Consider the following 14,277-nt stretch of genomic DNA (forward strand, 5'->3'; position numbering starts at 1 on the left):
AGGAGGGCACATTGGATTTCAGTCAGAAACCTGACAAAGGGGTGGGGGGACAGCTCTCTCTCTCTCTCTCTCTCTCTCTCTCTCTTTCTCTCTCTCTCTCTCTCTTTCCCTCTCTCTCTCACTCACACTGTTTCTCTCTCTCTCTCTCTCTCACACACACACACACACATACACACACATACTCTTCCTCTTTCACTCTCTCTCACACACACATGCTCAGCCACAAACACACACTCCCTGTGCTGAGCTGAGGCAACTGCCGGGAAGCTGAGCCTGGAAAGATTTTCCAGGAAAAAACACACACACACACACACACACACACACAGAGACGTGCAGAGGTGTTGCAGAGAGCAACCGTCTGTCTGCATAATGTGAGAAGCATCCATCACCCTCCGGGAACACCTGGATGGCTATGCCACACAGTGTCAGGCGGGCAGACGGGCATTATCATCCTGATTACTGATGATGGCCCCCTGAGCCCCCTCTAAAGCCCAAGATAAAGAGAGCCTCCATCTGAAGACAACCCCAAAAGAAAAATCTAATAATAATGATCATATGTGAACAGAGGCAGAGATAAGGGAGAAAAATAAGGAGAGAGAGAGAGAGAGAGAGAGAGAGAGAGAGAGAGAGAGCATGCAAGTAAAAGAGAGAAAGAGTGATGGAGAGAGTGAGAAATTAAGAAGGGAAAAAAGGGGAGATCATGTTTTTTTTTCACAAAAGGACAATCTTCTTCGGGGACATAATCCATGCGACCACACTACCGAGAGATAAAAAAAAAAAAACCTAAATGAGATGAGCTTCGAGAGCAAACTTCGCTGAACGTGTTGGCAAATGTGTGTGCGCAGCAGAACCACCGGCGGGGGTGTAGTAGAGAGAAGTGATGAGGAGCGGCCTGGTCTCTCGACGGCTTCGTCTCCTCCCCGCTGGGCGAGAGGAGAGCTCGACTCCTCTCCTAAAATACTTTGGCGGGAGGCTGCCATATGCTGTCAAACCTGCGCCCGCCATTACAAAGCTGATTGATCAGCCCTAATGACTCGTTGAATCTTTCAGTGCGTTCACTTATCCCGGAGAAAGCCTGCACATTCCCGTGGCTTCTCTCTTCCGCCTCTCGCTTCTTCTTGCTTCCTCAATATTTCTCTCTCTATCTCTCGCTCTTTCTCTCTTTCTCTGATTTTTCTCTCCACTGTTTCTTTTTTGCTTTGTCATGTCCAAATAATCCTTTTCTTGAAATCCAACTGACTCCAGTAAAGACCAAAATAACCCCTAAATCCTGTGAAGATTAATCATCTTAAAATACGCATATACACAAAAACATGGAGATGTCTCTGTCTTTGCTTTGATGTGCGTATAATACGATAATTTTACAACGATCTAATTTAGTTTTAAACAATCACATATCTATATGTGTGAATGCAATCACTATTTTTACACTGTTCTGACACACTGACAAACTGATTTTTGTCATCCGTTCATTTCAAATCATCCTCTCAGACTTCTGCATACATTGCTGTCAGGGTTGATTTTTCCCCCGTCCATCTGAAGTTGAAGGGCAGGGTTGCTAGAGATGACTTAACCGCCGCGACGGCGACTCTCAGCCCACTGGGGTGATTAGTTTTGGTGGCGCAATGTGTTCCTGTGACCGTGGTGTGTCGGGACGTGGAGGCCGCGGGGCGAGGCTAGCTGTGATGTATTGGCCAGGCCTGACCTTGAGGAGAAGGCCCGGGCGCTGGGCGCTGGGCGCTGGCACCCCCCCACCCCCCACTACCACCGCCGCCATTTTGGCTGCCACCCTAATGAGCCGGGTGAAAAATCACCTGCTAGCGCCTCAGAACTGCGGCGCCGCCACACTTCCACTCGTTGTCTCATGCCGGCTCTCTTTCTCTCTCTCTGGGGTTCAGTCGCTCTCTTTCTTTTTCAGTATCATTTGTGCCTTCTCTTCCTCGATCCATTCCTTTTACTCCCTTCTTTTCACTTTCCTTTACCTTTAGTTTCTCATTCTCTGTCCCATTCTCTGATATTACACACTTTCTCACTCTCTCTCTGGTTCTCTGTGTATCTCACCCCCTGTATCTCTCCGAGGTCTTTGTTATGAGTTGTGTTCCCCTGTGAGTTATGTGTTCAGGGCTGTTTGCTGAACATTGGCGAGTAACCCCTGAAAGTATGCCAGAGTCACTGCTGTCGTCCCACTGAAACCCCAGTCCCATCTCCACTCTCCCTCCCTCTAGCTCTCTGTTTCTCTCTCTCTCTCTCTCTCTGTTTCTCTCTCTCTCTCTCTCTCTCTCTCTCTCTCTCTCTCTCTCATGCCCCCTCCCTTCTCTCACTTTTTTTCCCTCTTCTCTGAGTGTCTTGTTCCAACAAAGATATTTTTGTTGTGTCCCTCTCCCCTCTGCACCCCATCAGGAGCAGGAGCAGAAACAGAAACAGGGCCACCTTGGTCAAGCCTCCCATGGCAACGCATTAGCATCATGCCCTGGAGCAGCGGAGGCAGTGGCCGGCTCCATTAGGGCTGGCCTGCGAAGAGTCTCCACTGCTTTGGGAAAGTATTGTGGGTGGGGTTTGGTTGCGGTTGGGGTTTAGGGGGGGCTGGTGGGGGTGTAGTTGGGGGTCAAAGGAGGCAGCTGTCAGTGTTTGCTTCATTTTTATCTCCTCCGCTCTAGACGCTCTCTCGCCTCCAACCCTGTCTGGGCTGTCACCGGAGCAGGCTACAAGCACGGCTACGCGGACAGCACACGAGTCTGTCGCCAAGGGGCACACTGCCACAGTTTGTACAAAGGCACACAGACCGTGTAGGGGCAGCCCATTGCTATTTGTTAGCCCTAAAAAGAACCTCTGTGGTGGAGACATGCCCTAACCCAGACTTGCACCGTGTGCTATTATTTTTTAATGTTTTCCCTTGAATTCATAAAAGATGCATTTAATTATGTCATCCATTACTCCTGCCCCAACACATTTAAGACTGGCGGAATCTTACATAATAAAAGTAGTTAAATCTTAATAAAAACTCATAGCCACCAGTCTTCCACAATATGTGGCAAAATGATTATATAGCTTGCAGGTTCAATAAAACACATTTATTAGATATTATAGAGTCGAGACGTATCATTTTGGTCTATGTCCAAAAATCAGACTAACTAAACTAAACTAAACCTATCAAAAAATAACTACAGTAATAGGCTTGGTGCACTGTGCACATTCTACAATAAAAGGGCAAGGCAATTTTATTCATAAGGCACATTTTGTACCAAGGCAGTTCATGTGCTTTACTTCATCAGTAGAAATCAGCAAAAATCAGCAAATCACAACAATTAAAATATAGTAAAAGTAATAAAATAATTAAAGAAATAATAAAAGATATGACTGATAAAAGATTTGATACTATTTTATAAAATATTTTTCACTGTCCAACTGGCACCAATAGTTTTTAATATCAACAGGAAATTATTCAGTTATAGGGTGAACAATAAACTACATTATTGAACACTGGAGGACCAGTGAAATGTAATCCTTGAGTGGGCATGGCTTTAGATTTCAGGATGCACCATGTAATCCTAACGCAAGACCGAGATTAATGTTGAACAGTAATTAGTTACTATGGTAATCATCTAACAATAAACAGTGTATGAGTCATCATAAACCCATTTGTCACAAAAAAGAAAAAAAAAAACATTTGGTTTTCTTAAATGTGTTGCTATTGTATGTCAAGATGGTTTTATTTTATTTATAGCTCTGTTTTTCTCTTTTGAATCTTACAAAGCTCATGACCAGAGGGTTTAAAAATCCTCATGCATTTTAAATTTTAAAATAGCTAGCGCTCAATTAAGTCAAGAAAAATTCATCTATGGAAAACAGCTGATTTAGAAGAACATACAATCACAGTCAAATAGCTGGGTTTCTAACAAAAAACAAATGCTGTATTTCAAAATGTGCTCACAGTTCAGATGTACTGTAACTACACATATGAAAAGCATATATCTTAAAGCACACTGTCCTCAGTTTACATTAGAGTATTGGACTATGACTGCATAAACTGCATTGCAGCACATTGCTCTATGAGTACTGTTGAGTATTACTCTGCTCTCATAGGACAGAGGGCAGCACAAATGGACTCCAGTCCCCTCAGTTCAGTTGTGGTCAGCCTCCTCAGATGAAATCCTCATCTCATCTCATCTGTCTCCATCCACATATCTTGAATTTCCCCTTGGGGATCAATAAAGTATCTATCTATCTATCTATCTAGAGCAGTACACTAGGAATCAGCAGCAATATCAACAGAAGCATTGTTCATCACTGTGAAATGTAACTATGTCATGGTTTCAGAGGGAACATGGGTGAGAGCAGGTGAAGACATGGGTCTGCTTTCACTAAAATAGAATACCTGGTTTCTCATAATAAAACCATAATATATATGCCACCTGGAGAAATTATGTGCAAAGTCTCAGTCTCAATTTACCTATTGGTGGAGGTTTGGAGATTTGGAAGCCTGAATCACCCGTTGTTAGAAAAATTGTTTATATTATTAATTCTTTAAGGATGAGTACTTCATTGAGGCCAGGCTTTACTAGCAAACCATGCCAAAATTCTCAGTAGTCATGTCCTTCAACAGATTCAATTGAACAGAACAATTCAGAAAGAGCTGGTGGTTTAGAGTTGTAGATATGGTGAGGGCAATTTTTATTAATTCCTTCCCTCTCTCAGCAGTGCTATGGTACACCAATATTTTCTTTCAAAAAGATAGGTGGATAAGGCTCCTACCTCAAAGTCAAATTAGCAAGCAAACTTTCAGAAAAGCTTCTAAAGAAATCTTGATTGAACAGAATTGTTAAGAGATTTAAACAACATCTTTGCTGAATCAATCATAAGTCGCGTTTGAGAGCACATCTAAGGGCCTCACCTGAGATGTCTTATTTTGCCTCTACATGACAAATGACACCCGCTCCTACCTGTCACACGTCTACTAATTGAGTTCTATTTAAATCATTAGCAGGCAAAGCGAGCTTGAAGTCCCGGCGGCTCTCAGTGCTCTCGGTGAAATGGAAGCTACCCCCCCCCCCCCCCACACACACACACACACACACACACCACCACCCTCCATAAGGACAGCGGGCCGTCCTCCTTTAGTTTAGTCAGAAGCAAGCCTGGCATGCCAGTGTATCGGCTGCTGCAGTTTCAGGTAATAACAAAATCCAGACCTAGCATCTGTGATTCCTGCTCAAGTGTCTCCAGTTACTGAAAGTAGGATGAAGGCATGAGCTTTGGAGGGTTAACATATCTGTTTTGTCCCTTCTCAGACTTGGTGAAATGCAGAAAACTCTGTTGATGGCCATAAAGGTGACATCACATTTTAACCACTAACTGTCACTCACTGTTGCAATGCATTGAAGGAATGCCTTACACATCATTAAGGCATAGGATGTAACACCGCATTCAAATGCAAAACAATATTTTCATAGGATCAAGTTGCTGTCCCATCTGTTTTTCATTTTCATAATTATGTTTGTCAGTCTACACTAGCGTGTTAACCTTTACCTAAGACACCAGGGGAATCTGCAGGTCCTCAGCAGGTGATTGCTGTTCAAGCTTGTCCGTTCCAGTTCTTCTCTTTTGTGGTTTGTTTTCAGTAATGACAACACAGACAGGTTAATTTGACCTGAAAAGGTCACTGTTTTCATACTAAGACTACAAAACTGAAATGACAGGGACCAAGCAGGGATGCACACAGATAAAAGTTGACTGCAACAAAAGGCCAACTGTTCCTCTGAAAATTGCTTGCAAAAAGTGAAGCATTCTGTGTTAAATACTTAAGAATCCTAATTTGATTTTTTTTCTCACTGCAACTAAAAGGCACTGAAGTTGAGCCGCTTTGAACATAATACCTCTTCCAGTAATTCCAATATCTTCCATTCTGCAGTGCTATCTGTCTCAATCTTTCTCATTTTCAGTTTCTCTTCCTCGCTCTGATATGACACCAATGCCTCCCTTCATCTCCACCTCTCTCTATCTCTTCAAACACACACACACACACACACACACACACACACACACACACACATACAGACACACACACGCACACACGCGTACACACACAGAGTCTCTATCTCTGCTTTTCTCACTGATATGATAGTGTTACCTTCATCTTTCCCTCACTGACTACGACTCTCTTTTCCCCACCCTGAGGCAACATATTTTGTCAATCTAGTTGTGTGTGTGTGAGTGTGTGTGTCATAGAGAGAGAGAGAGTGAGAGAGAGAAAGAGAGAGAGAGAGAGAATGTGAATGCATTTCTGATGGGTGGAAAAGGGGGACTGCGCCATAGCCATACAGGGGATAATAAGAAAAGACCTCACTTCCATCATTGTTGCCGGCTGTCCCCCCTCCTTTCTCATCTCTCCATCTCTCTCTCCCTCTCTCCATCTAGCTCTCTCTCCCCCTCTTTCTCTTCTCCAGCCCTAGTCTTGTGCCGTCACCCCTTTTCACGGCAATTCTATGGCTGAGAGGGGCAGTCACCGGCCCCCCACCACCGTAACATATTAGACTGAAAACAGAGGAGACTAGCTTTCAACAGTCCGGAAAAAAAACATCCCTAAAACACATCATGTCACGTGTCACGTAAGGCAGAGACACCCATTGGAACTCAATCAGGTATAGCCAATCTGTGGATACCTTTGCAGGTCTATCGAAATGACTGACACACACGCACAAACACACACGCACAGACACACACACACCCACACACTGCTACAAAGAATTTACAATTAAACATGAAACCAAACAAGAGCTAAACAGAGAGGACAAGTGTGTTCACAAGTGTCTGCGTTGCTATGGTAATGTTTGCATCAGCGAAACAGGCGGAGCCAGAAGAGGAGACACATCTCCCTGTTGATTTGAATATTAGCCATAATACCTCTTTATTTGGTTCACTAATCCTGCGCAGTCCTTCCCCTCCAGTAACAATAAATGAATAACCTTATGGCTTTTTTTAGTCTTAATTATTTTGAGTCATTAGCTGGCAAGCTGAGCTGCAGGTGTTTAATATTATTTTTGAATGCCAAAGGTTAGTTAGGCTGGTGAGTGGGCCTTAGGCTGCTAGGCTTTGGAGCGCAGGGTGGAAACATCATCTAGGGCGAAAATGACAAGTGCTTCAAATATCACTTGTTAATATGTGTTGATTGAGTGTGTTGGTTCCCCTTGAGTTTGTGTGGGTCTCTATTTTGTCAGCTTGTGTGTTTATGTGTGTCCATGGGTGTCTGTATGTGCCTCTCTGGATGTGTAAGTCTCTATCCTGAGGTTAATCGAAAGGACACGGACACACATGTGCACAATTGCACACCTACATATGATAGCAATAATTTTACGGTTAAAATTAATAATAATTTAATTTCTAGACTATTTTTATTTGGCCATGTGACCCTTCTTGGTTTAAAACAAAGACACCCTCCCCTCCCCCAATGGAATGCTAATGTAATGATTCAAGGGCTACAGGTACACAGGACAAAGGATGTTACCTTGATATAATGTATCCATGTGTCATGAAATGTAAATGTATTCATGTTCGGTATCATTGTGATAGTCTCAGTCCAAGGATTGTAATGATTTGATTGTGAGAATGTTTGGAACATTCTATAAGTGATATTTCTGATATATAAGATATCTCTCCTCGTGCTATTCTGATAAGAATGGATGGGTGTGAAGTGGGTGTGGGTAGGTGTGTCTGTTGCCAAGTGGAGAGCCAACCAAGTGGGCTTGTTTTGGCGCCAAAATTCTCCTTTGTTTAACCCTTACAAAAGTAATTAAACTGCAATGTTTGCCAGATTAAGACTTGGACTTAGACTAAGACTAGAAGGATGTAGAACGGAAGAGAGGAGAAGTTGGCTACAGGCCAACCTAGGCCTTCCAGGCCTGGGCTAGGCCTACATAGACCATAGACCATTTTTTGTACCCTCTCTGCTTGTAACAGAATAAACTTGATTCCTGAGTTTTTCCTGAAGTTTGCCAGTCTAAGATTAATATTAAGTAATTATTCACCACAATTACTTTCATGGAGGTTCCAACCGTGAGATTAAAATTTTGGATTTAAATTGGATTCAAATTTTGCTGAGCGATCTTCAACATCGTGTTTGACGGCACACTCTTAAGGTAAGGTAATTGATATTTTCTGGTGGTGAGATCTAGGGAGCTCCTAAACAGTTCTAGTCAGACTGGTCGGGCGTTAGAAACAGTCTTTGTTTCTGGAAATGGCTCTAGGTATTGAAATAAATACCATATCGGTTCCATGAATCTAAGCTTTCGGTGTTAGAAACAGTCTTTGTTTCTGGAAATAGCCTATGCATTTAAGACTAAAATGCAGTCGGTCCTATGGACACTATTCAGAATTTTGGGGTCAAAATTCTGGGGTAGTTGGGAGAAATTACCAATCTCCTGTAAAAGTCTACCAAAAAGGGGGACTGCTCGCCTAAGAATTTCTCACCTGAAAATGAAATTGCATAAGAGTGTTTCTGTCATAACAGATGTATGAAAGCATCTTTAGATTGCGTAACTAAGATCACAGTTTGAAGTAGCCTATAAAGATGTTGAACTGAAAGCGTAATATTAATAGTTGGGCGTCGAATGACGTTTTCCACCGTTTAAAGTAAAGACATTGGAGTTGGTATGATACTGTGTTCTTCAAATTGATAAAAGTGCAACTAGTTTGAAATTGTATTGATAATGCAACTTTTAAATTATGGAGACTTATGATGTTTGATCAGGATCCAAGTAATATTTGCCCCATCTGCAAAGATGGAGTTTTCTATGTTCAGTGTTATGTGTTGCAACATGATGAGTTTGTCTTGTCTTGTCTTGTCTGTCTTGTCACTGCTATTGTCAACATGGGCCCTGAATGAATGAATGAATGAATGTGTGAGTCTATGTGCTGGCGAGCATGTGTGAATGTGGAAACTTAATTATAATGGTAATAGCTTTGTACCAAAGGGAACTTTTTATAAATGTAACACAGATTTCATTTCTTTCGTGATCTACAATCACGGTCCTGTTTTTATAATGTTACTCTAGTCACTTAAAGCTGAAGATAATAAGTTATGTACTGGTTTTTGTTGTATGCTCCGGTCTAAGAGCATAGACTCTGTAACTTCTTTTTTGTTGTTGCTTTAAAGCACCTAGGCTATACAGATGCTGGTAGTAACTAATATCATTTCTTTACTTTCTTTGATTTGATTCTCTTTGACTTTGAATTTTATTTTGGTTATTTTGTTGCACCTTTTATTTCTTTATGTTACGGTTTATTTCATTTGATTTCCTTTTCAGTTTGTCCTGACTAGGAATACTTGTTGCTCAGATGATATGGTTACAGATTTCCCAATTCCATTATAGGTGCTAAGATAACAGGAGGATAATTTTTATATAATCCTCATTTGAGCCTTTCCTGGCTGTGTTTTTTTTAAATTTTTTTCATGTTCTCATTGGTTAAATTTCTGATGGTCTGTTTGCTTGCTTTAACTGCTGATATATTTTAATTTCATTAGAAAGCGGGTTGAAGTTTCATTTTTTTTTATATTGTTTGTTTGTTTGTTGTTTTTAATGATTTATTTCATACATTTACAAGCTTTGCTCCTAGCCACCCATCACCGGATGGTATTTGATGTCTACAAGCAGAACCGTACCATGTTATTTCATACAATGTAGTTTGTTTTGTTATCAGTTTCGGAAGCGGATCTGGTGGACAAGGGTGTGCCACCGATCCGAGGGGGATGGTTGATAACAATGGATGGTTGACAACAATGGTGATGGTGATGTGTGTAGATAGCCTGTTACATTATAGGTTGAGGACTTGGGCTCCTCAAGAAACTTTACTTCTCAAGAACACTGTTTAATAGATTTGGACGAGATGTTTTGTTACCACTGTCATAAGAAATGTTTACATTATTACTAGGAATTCTGTTCTGAGGCATCACAAGCCTCAAAGTTCATGTACTGTATTGTTTGCGTGTTTGGAGGTATAACTGAGAGGTCAAGACAGACCTGACTGCAGCTGACGTCATCTTTGAAAAATGTTGAACTCCACTGAATGATCATTTGCTTATTAGTACTGGAATGACAGCTAAAACTTCTTGCTCCAAGACATGTATTTTCAAGATCTGTTTACAGACTCTGAAGTCGTAGACCCAGAGACATCCTAACGACGCATGTCTCACTTCCTCCGTTGGCTTCTCATGGGACAGAAGTGTGATGGATGGGACAGAAGTGTGATGGTGGAAGACACAGCTTATCGAAAGGGGGACAGCCCTTTGATCTGATATCCAACACCACCCCTGAAGACCCCAGCAGCACAGTGTTCCTGGGAGAGCAGCATTTGGAAGTCTTGTGTACCATCCCACAAAAGGACCTTGGTCAGAACATCACGAGAAAGATTGGATCAATTTAGAATAGTGGACCTGCTGTGGGCAGAATAACTCCCAAAAACAGCAAGGATCCGAAGGTTCCAGGTAGTCGACCCTGACCTTCAGATTAGAGAATTTTATTTTGTTGGTATACTTTAACTGGAGAAGGAAAGATTGAAGAAAAAGAAGAGGAACACAGGGTGTGGGGGAACGCCCCCTATTAATAGAGCCAAGCGCCGCCCTAAGCACATTTTGCACACACATACACATTCTAAACATTGTGCACCACATGAAAGCAACCCACCTGTGATTTTATTCTATTGCATTGTGCACCACAAGAAGAATGGAAACTGGCTTTGGTTGCATTTTCTTAGCTGTTTCTATGGTAGATGATGGTAGAATATGTCAGTCTTTCTACTGTTGTTATTTTTATTCTTCCATGATCTGTAACCTCCTTCCACACCCTAAAAGTCCTCTGTTTGTTATAAGCTGATTCATATTTTATGTGAATCATTTAATGATTCAAGTCTTTATGACTTGAAAAGGGGGATTTGAAAGTGTTGTGAATCAGCCTCATTTCTGTAAATGTACATACTGCGTACTTCTTATGGTCATCTGTGATTTTTGTACCCATGTGTACCCTGTGTGTGTCTTTGGTCTGTATGGAAGCATCCTTTGTTTATCCTTGAATTCAATGAAAGCCTGTCTTTTGCCTGTCTATAGCCTTTTGCCTATCACCAGGTGTGACATGTTACTGTAATGTTTGTAGAACAGCATGTGTCCAGGCCTCTGAAGGACTTCCCAGGAAAGGGGGTAGTTTCCTGGGGTAGTTTCCTTGGGGCAGCCGTGGCCTACTGGTTAGCGCTTCGGGCTTGTAACCGGAGGGTTGCTAGTTCGAACCCCGACCAGTAGGCCACGGCTGAAGTGCCCTTGAGCAAGGCACCTAACCCCTCACTGCACCTAACCCCCCGAGCGCCGCTGTTGGTGCAGGCAGCTCACTGCGCCGGGATTAGTGTGTGCTTCACCTCACTGTGTGTTCACTGTGTGCAGTGTTTCAATAATTCACGGATTGGGATAAATGCAGAGACCAATTTTCCCTCACGGGATCAAAAGAGTATATATACTTATACTTACTTAGTTTTAATTAAAAGACAATAGAAGCTGACCAGACCTGATGAAGGCCTAATCCTCATCCTCCCTTTCTATTGCATATTCAAACTGGGTTGGACCTAGAGGTCACTCCGTCTCTTTGTGTGTAACTTTAAATATGGTAGACTGTTTCTGAGAAGTCAGAGAAGTCAGAGAATACTGAGAATCTGGTGAAATCCATGATGGGGTGAAACAAACATGTACTTCTCTCCCTTGAGGGCCACTGACCCCTCATTGAAAAGAATAAAAGCCTGGATCCTGATCTTGCATCGTCCTGATTGAGTCTTAAGAGAAATATGGTAGTAAAAATATACTATCAGTTATGGAGGTTATTAATTTTAACCGTAAAATTATTGCTATCAATTCCCCCTTTTCAAGTCTGAATGACTTGAATTTTAACCTAAGATTCCATAAACATGAGCATTCTTGAACAATTTTTTTTTCTTCTTTTTTATATAGTCCATACTCAGTCCATAATCAATCCATAATCAATGTAAGTGTGTGCGTGAGCAAGGATAGCGTGACAAGAAAAAAGAAATGCAGCGTTCAGCATACACCCCTTCTTGTGTTTCTCTTCCATTGAAGAAGGGTCCTCTTGTTAAACTTGAATGTGTCTGCATTGTTTCAGTGTAAGTGTATGCGAGTGCAAAGGGTGTGCATGGCAGGCCGTGTTCGGCGTGCACCCTTGTGTCAGTCCAAATATGTCCACATGTATTGCGGGCAGTGAACAATGTGTCATGAGTGTCTTTGATGATGCGGGAGTGCGAGGCTGCTTTCGGCACCCCCTTTCGTTGCTTTCAGTCAGTCCAGTTTTGTTGCTTCAGGAGTGATGGCAGTTGGTTCTGCCACAGGTTCCGTTGGACCTGTGGTTCCTGAGTCTCGTCCAGTCTCGTCTCATGACATGGCCTAGCCCCCACCGCTGCTGCTCTGGGCTGTACCTGAGCCCAAGGCAGAGTTGTCTGGTCCATCAATCTCGTCCAGTGGCATGGCCTGGTCCCCACTGCTGCTGCTCTGGGCTGTACCTGGCGTGGTAGCTGAGACTGGTTGGTGGAGCCATCCGCCACCTTGAAAGGATCTTCTGAGATGTTTCCTTAGTGGCCTGTCGAAGACAAAGGCATGTCGCACCTCCCTTTGTCCCTGGAACCTGGAGAGACTGGAGAGTATAAGTATAGTATATATACTTTTTTGATCCCATGAGGGAAATTTGGTCTCTGCATTTAACCCAATCGGTGAATTAGTGAAACACAAACAGCACACAGTGGGGTGAAGCACACACTAATCCCGGCGCAGTGAGCTGCCTGCTACAATGGCGGCGCTCGGGGAGCAGTAAGGGGTTAGGTGCCTTGCTCAAGGGCCCTTCAGCCGCAGCCCACTGGTCGGGGCTCGAACCGGCAACCCTCCGGTTACAAGTCCAGAGTGCTAACCAGTGGGCCACGGCTGTCCCTCAAAAGAGAGTGGTTTCACAACAACTTGGAGAGACATTAGCATGAGTGTAAACAGAGTCGAGCAGTGTCTTGTGAATGCAGTCAACAAAAGTCAACAAAAGTATGCTAATGTATTTAGTTTCTCAATTGGAGACAGTCACACCTATGGGTCTTCTAACATAGCAGGGCTATTTACCTCCAAACAGAGACATTTGCATCGGATCAACAGCAAATAAAACAAATTAGTGAATAGGTTTGCATCTATTGGCAAAGGCCAATATAAAGAAAATAAATAAACTTTTGGTGAAGATGTTTAAAAAGAAAAAGCATTTAAAAATGACCATTTGAGCAATAAAACCAGTAAACTTAGAGAAGAAAGTATTTCAAGTCAATACCATCTATCTCCCCCGTTTTATAGTTTCTTAACTATAACAAATTGTGATCCCAATATGAATGAAGGAAAAGAAAATACAAAACTAAAACAAATAAAAGGTAATTTCAAACATAAAGAACTCAAGTAGTGGGTATGAATCCACTCAATGGAACATTTGCCCTCATCAAACAAGGCGTAAACATGTAGCAAACATTTCCCATTGGCATACAAGCAAAAATAAAAAATATGTCTTAACATCTTAAACCCCAAAAGGTGTCCCTCAAAAGATAAAATAAATAAAAGAAAGAAAAATGGTTGAAATCAACAATGGTCTGCCATTAACACTCCTCATAGGTTCATATCTCTCCCCAGTGAAGCTCCTTTGTGTCCATGGGGGAGAGGCTGGGGGGTTGGTTATAGAATACAGTGATGATAAAAACAAAGGCAGTGAGATAAGATAGCAAAAGGTTTGAAAACTTTTGACCCAAGAAAACAAAGACAACATCATTTCAACATTCAACAGTTCAGATAATCCTGTTTCATAGTTGGGTGAAACTTAGAGGCAAGAAAAGCATAAAATAAAAATTGAAGATTTAAAAGAATGAAAGACACAATAAATGTTGTTTCTGAAGAAAAAAATAGGAATCAGTAGATCAGACTTAAAATAAATTGTATCTCATCAAGTAGGCCTAAAACATCTTAAACAGCAATCCATTTCAGCTGGGAAATAAAAGTTACAGGAAAAGAAAAAACTACTTGATACATAAAATAAAGGTATTGAAGTCCTTGATCCTGATAAGATTATAAACTTGCAACAATTCCTCACCCATACATTTCAAAACAGAAGGACTTGAAACAAAAAATGGAAACAAACACATATAAAGAAATAAAAGATTTAAAAATAAATTCACACACACAGGGCCGGCCCACACGTGCATTCATTCATACTGGACACACAA

At 41.9% G+C, this 14,277-nt stretch overlaps 1 long non-coding RNA gene across 1 annotated transcript in view; it reads left to right on the plus strand.

Moving 5' to 3' along the window:
* The window catches only part of LOC121685453, a 19,666-nt gene extending 5,846 nt beyond the window's left edge, over positions 1-13,820 (plus strand). The window contains exons 2-3 of the long non-coding RNA XR_006023362.1: positions 3,766-3,768; positions 13,273-13,820. This is a non-coding gene — a long non-coding RNA (uncharacterized LOC121685453). The remainder of the gene's footprint in view (positions 1-3,765; positions 3,769-13,272) is intronic.
* The last annotated feature ends 457 nt before the right edge of the window (positions 13,821-14,277 follow it).

Source organism: Alosa sapidissima, chromosome 16 (assembly GCF_018492685.1).
Source record: "Alosa sapidissima isolate fAloSap1 chromosome 16, fAloSap1.pri, whole genome shotgun sequence".
Classification (NCBI taxonomy): Eukaryota; Metazoa; Chordata; class Actinopteri; order Clupeiformes; family Clupeidae; genus Alosa; species Alosa sapidissima.